This window comes from Montipora capricornis, chromosome 6 (genome assembly GCF_036669925.1).
Source record: "Montipora capricornis isolate CH-2021 chromosome 6, ASM3666992v2, whole genome shotgun sequence".
Taxonomy (NCBI): domain Eukaryota; kingdom Metazoa; phylum Cnidaria; class Anthozoa; order Scleractinia; family Acroporidae; genus Montipora; species Montipora capricornis.
Genome location: NC_090888.1, coordinates 44,543,787 through 44,549,786, shown reverse-complemented (window position 1 = coordinate 44,549,786; position 6,000 = coordinate 44,543,787). Strand labels below are relative to the sequence as shown.

At 44.3% G+C, this 6,000-nt stretch overlaps 1 long non-coding RNA gene across 1 annotated transcript in view; it reads right to left on the bottom strand.

The window, feature by feature from the left end:
• Positions 1 to 413: 413 nt before the first annotated feature.
• The window catches only part of LOC138050549 (uncharacterized), a 30,202-nt gene continuing 24,615 nt past the window's right edge, over positions 414 to 6,000 (bottom strand). The window contains exon 3 of the long non-coding RNA XR_011132647.1: positions 414 to 1,981. This is a non-coding gene — a long non-coding RNA (uncharacterized lncRNA). The remainder of the gene's footprint in view (positions 1,982 to 6,000) is intronic.

Here is a 6,000-nt window from a genome sequence, read left to right as displayed (position 1 = left end):
AATATTGCCGCTATGTGAAGTGATTTAGATTAAATCTTTGCAGTAAGAGAGCGAATACTGTCACTGTTCTTGGCGTTTTCTGCACATTTTAATTCTTAGCAACAACACATGCCAGCCAAGGGAAATCCTTTCTCTAGGGAGACAACTATACTAAAATAGGTTTACTCTTTTATTTTCAAATTCTAAAATCTAATTTCAACTTTAATACAAACTTTTAATTACCCTCAGGATTAGATGAACATTTAAAACTCTGTCCTATAGGGAACATAAGTATAAAAACAAACTAAGGTTCAGCAGGTGTGAGATGCATATTTCCGAGAAGGAAAATCATCCTTCATCAGATTTAATGCAATTCAGGGATTTCCCTTACTACAGTACCAGGAAAATAAAATCATAAAATTCAAGACCTTGTACTACTTCCAAATTAAGTGTGCACTGGATCATCTGCTTTCAAACTGTGCAAGTACATGTACTATAGAAGGATGCGCATATAGCCGCCTCACATCGCCCCAGCTGCTTGCAGTGCTCTTGCTGGAACGCTGCACGTGGCCAGGGCAATGTGAGGCGGTTGTATTTGCAGGCTAATAAAGACTGGGCTAATGTTATACATGCCACAGAGTTCAAAACTTCAGAGCAATCAAGCATCTGCGAACCAAGTCATGGTGTTGGCTTTCAAGCTATTCATGGGGTAACTCCAGTGATAGCCAGAGACCTAGTTTTCATACTTAACTGCTGTGAAGGAAATCATGCCAAAGCTCCCCCTGTGACTATAGCCTGTGACTAAATTATTCTATGATAAATGATTCCTGAATGGTGTAGCAACATTTTAATTAGAATACCAAAGTAGTTTACTCATTTAAAAAATTTAAAAATATGATTCAACCACATATTTTGGTTAGGACAATGACAAAGCCTATTAAACAAACCAGGTATTGGGCTAAACACAGCCTAGGGATTTCGAATGAAAACTGTGGGATTCCAGGAGGTCTGTCCTCTGTCTGTAGTCCCATTTTATTGAAAACCGACAACCAACATCCCAGCTGCATGCCTTGACCAGCAACAGACAGGCAATGGTTCAGAAAAAATATTTGCAAGGTAATTCAATGTGCACTCTTTAATGCTTCGATATGTGTTCACAAATCGAAATCACTTCAAGGAGCCACAGAACTTTGAAATTCTGTTTAAATAAACCATTATCTGGCATTTTCTAAGGCTAGTGGCTTGAACACCAAGGGAGAACAAGACTTATAAGAAAGAGCTCATATAATTGCAGAACTTTCATCAAGAAAAGACAAGTCACTACAACAGATGAGAATTTTCAGGAAGGAGGAAGTTCCTAAATACTTAAGAAAGTCATTGGTACACAGATCAGTAAAACTCTTGACTCCAGAATTGAAGGGCTTTGAGCAGAAGTGACCTATGATAACCTTTAATAACATTGTTCTGCATCACATGTGATCATTTTTCACCAGTGATCTCAACAAGAAGCTGGTTAAAGTGTTTGATACCCTTTTTTGTGACTGGCTTTGGCTTAGACTTGCAGTTTTTCTCACAAAACTATGGAAAAGTAAGAATTAGGGAAACATTTCAAAATTAAAGAAAACTGAAACAAAAACAAACAAAATATGCAGAATAAGAAAAAGTCAAAATGTATCCATAGTTTTGTTAAACATGGAACCCTTCAAACCTGACGTGTGTTTATCCAAGCAGACACCAAGGCTCACAAAAGAACAATGAGAAAATGAAGATCCTAGCTACTAACCCTTACATGCAACCTTTGGAATGAACTTGGTGGATATGACTTTGTCCATTCTAAGGTGGCAAGAGCAGTAATGTTACAAAAAATTAAATCACTCGTTAAGTTTGCACAAAAGTACTGTAAGGTGTTACAATTTCACTCTGGGTTGTAATCTTTGACAATTCGCTGTGCTTGCCTCACATACTGCTGTTGTCCTTTCACTGCCACAAAAGTCATTCCTCCCTGAAATGAAGGCAAACTTCAAAGTTTAGTCTTAACAATGCCACATTTAACAAAGCTATCATATCAAGAATAATTTGACTGTCTTGTTAGTAAGGATTCTTAATAGCTACCAGTAAGTGTATTTTTATCTCACAAGAGCCTTCTAAGTAGAAGATTTCATAAACATTTAGAATTAGAAGGTTTTGTACAATGGAAAACTCTTCAGTTTTCAAGATTTAGATGCAATTAAATTTTCAATTCATGGTTCGCAAGTCTGTAGTGAGCTTTTTCGTGTTTAACTCACCAATGCAAAGTATGGATGAGTTGTCAAGAAGAGTGGGATTTTGGTGTGGAAAAAAGTCTACGTATATGGAACATAAGTGGACATAAAGTCATAAATGAGGGGTGTGAAACAACCATTGACAAGCTGGAGTCACTCTGTTGAGTCTATTGTTGTTAACCATTGTGTCCAGCAAGGGAAACTTTCCACACCATTTGGTTGGTAAAAATGTTCTGCTTCCCATTGTTACATTTACTCTAAAACATGCAACACTTAGCCATGAGGATAATAACCATACTATGATTGCTTTCAGAGCTCAAATTTCCACCAGATCCAACAGTCTTGCACAGAAGTTGTTGAGAAATTCCCATACAAGGCCAGAAATAATTGTTATGGCGCAATTTGAAAACAGTTGGCTAATGAAAACCTTTGATCTGATTTGTCCTCACCTTTTTCTAACTCCAATACAGTTACAGACGAGAAAAGGAATGCTTGAAACTTTACTTGTTTTCTGAACTGGAGTTGAATATCAATGAGTATTTGTGTCACGATTTTTTCAGTATAGACCACACACTCTGAAAAAAGTAACATGCCATTAAATGTATGCTGTACATGGTTCCGTAAGGCTGTTATAACCGGGGAGTGAGTTGTGAGGCTGGGCTCTCACAACCTCTTGAAATGCTCCCAATGGCGTGCGACTCTAAGAGCCTCTGTCAGCTAAATCCAACGTCTGGCCTCTGCGTGGCGGAAGTGGCAACACCGACAGGAGAAGGGGTGAAGGTGAAGCCACTGGTGCCTTAAAACCAGTTGCCCAGGGTAGATGGGGCTCTTAGCCTGTGAAGGCAGCCCATCTAGGGGACGGTAAACCCTGATTTCAAACTTCCGCTGCCTTGCAGCTATACCTGATCTCAGGAAGGCTTCAGGAGTAAACCTCAAGGACAATTCCGGAGTGGAGCCTCTAAGGCGGATGGCAGGTGCTCAGCACCTCCTTCCGGCAGCTTCTGCAGTGGAACTGGCCCCAAGTTGTATTGGTTCTCCCTTTCCCTTGAACCCAGCCAGCTACACTGAGAGGGGGACGCTGTCGTATGGGCAGCCCAGCATCTCCTTATCTTCCCACCCAGGCCTTAGCGCAAACTGGAGAGGGCACTCCAGCGGTGTCGCAAGACTCCGGCATAACACGGGACAAGGCAGTTTACCGGTTCTAAGCTCCGACTGATTGGCGTAAGAGGGAACGCCAGGGGTCTCGTCCGACGGTGGGTGAAGCCCTCGCAGCTTCATTGGGGGGCTACCGCCCGCCTCAAGCTGGGCAGCCCCCAGCCAGTAAGGTGCCGCCCCGTCATTGCTTGCCTGCTCTACTGGATGTGTAGAGCTTAGGGGACCCTCCCAACAAGCGAGCAAGTACTTGCACCAAGCAGCCAAAAACAAAAAACTACGAAGACTCCAGCTCTTCGAATCGCAAGCTGGAAGATTCGCACCATGTGCCCTGGTAACTCCCCGCTGACCTTCAGGTACATGTAATGGACGAATCCTGCAAGACCGCCATCATCAACAAGGAGCTGGCACCACTCAACATTGATGTTGCCTGTCTCCAGGAAACCTGGCTGGCCGACAGTGGGTCACTTATGGAAAGAGACTACACCTTCTTCTGGCAAGGCCTGTCCCAAGACGAGCCGAGGCAGTATGGCGTAGGTTTTGCCGTGAGGAACTCACTGATTGTTACCACAGAAACCCCCTCCGGAGGGTCACTGAGAATTCTTGCCCTTTGCATGAAAACGTTGGCGGGCTTTGTGAACATCATATCCCCCTACGCCCCCGACTCTGACCTCCACCCCAGAAGCCAAGGATCAATTCTATGAGGCTCTGCAGGAAACACTATCCGGAATCCCAAGTTCCAAGGGCATATATTTGCTAAGCGATTTCAACGCTCGTGTTGGGATCGACTGGCAAGCATGGCCTACCTGCCTCTGCCACTTCGGTGTTGGCAGGATGAATGAAAACGGGTAAAGGTTGCTCGAACTCTGCTGTCACCACGGCCTCTGCATCACTAACAGCTACTTTAAGTGTAAGGAGCTGCACAAAGTGTCTTGGAGCCACCCTCGGTCCCACCACTGGCACCAGCTAGACCTTGTCATCACTAGGACAGCAGACCTCAGCAGTGTCCTCCGCACAAGAAGCTATCACAGGGCTGTGACACCGACCACTAGCTCTTTGCAAGCAAGGTCAGGCTGAGGCCCAAGGAGTTTGGGCTAACGATCAGCCTCAAGAAGCCCAACATCCTGGCACAAGGTGCTGAGTCCCCCCCAGTGAACTCCATCGACAACACGAAGCTGGAGGGTGTGGACACCTTCATCTACTTGGGCTCCACTGTGTCAAGCTCGACTTCGCTCGATGCTGAGATCAGCTGCAGGGTCGCCAATCAGCTGCTGTCACGGCCAAACTCAACAAGCGAGTGTGGGGCAATGACCTGTTGAGCGAAGGACCAAGATGTATGTCTACCAAGCTTGTGTCCTGTCGACTCTCCTTTGTGGCAGCAAGTCGTAGACGACCTATGCCAGACAAGAGCGGTGACTCAACGTATTCCACCTCCGCTGCCTTTGGCACATCAGTTGGCAGGACAGAGTCACCAACACCAAGGTGCTGGAGCGCGGCTCACTGAGCATGCCATCACTGCTCATTCAGCGACGCCTTCGATGGCTTGGGCATGTACATCGCATGGAGCCTGACTTCCTGGCATGAGAAATCCTTTACGTAGAACTACGGGAAGGCATCCGTCACATGGGTCAACCGCTGTTGCGCTACAAGGACGTCATCAAGCAAGACTTGCGATCTGCACTAATCGACACCAGTGCATGGGAGGACCTCACCAATCACCGAGATACATGGCGGCAAAGTGTCAAAGTGGGGGTTTTAAAGGCAGAAGCGAACGCTAGAGTCCAGGATACATGCAAGAGAGCGGCAAGGAAAGAACGCGCAGCCTCTGTGCGTGTTGCCACAAGGCACGTCTGCGCCACCTGCAACAGAGACTGCCACTCCAGGATCAGGCTACACAGTCATACAAGATCCTGCCCAAATCCCCAGCGCTAACCATCGCCTCTTTGAGACGAGGATGCCACTACTACATTTACTTACTCAGGGGTTTCAATAACTTTTGAAGTAGAGACCTGGGCTAATCAATGTAAGTGGCAGTCACTCTTGTATTTTACAAGGGTTTGATTGAAAATTTTCACTTTAAAGGGAGAGTAGCTGGTGGGTAGAGGCAAATTTCTGACAAACAGACGGCAGTATAACCGCCGGCGACCGGCGTCTAATGAAACCGCTGTTACTGAAGTGATAAAGACTACAGAAAGCCATTTTGTTTTTCTGTAGTTTATTTACATTTTAAACAGTTATTACTAGGAGTAATCCCAGATTATTGAAGTGTAATCGACAGTGGTTTAGCCTGTATTTCCGTAGGGTTCCAATCTGGAAAACTAGTTGTTGCATTTGTAAGTAAAGTGCTGCGAGTCAGATGTGGAAGTACTGTCGTGATATTTGCACAACTTTTAGAGCTGGCAGTTGTATTTAATACATTGAAACAATTCAATGATTTAAGACAACAATTTTCTTATTGCCTGAACAATTTTTCTTATTGTTCTTGAAAATACATGCTCAAAAAAAAGATTTAACGCTCTTTTAGTAGAAATTTTTGTAATTGAATATTCTCTGTCAAAATTTGCATAAGAAGGACAAAGATAAACGATATCACTCACGAAACAAAAGT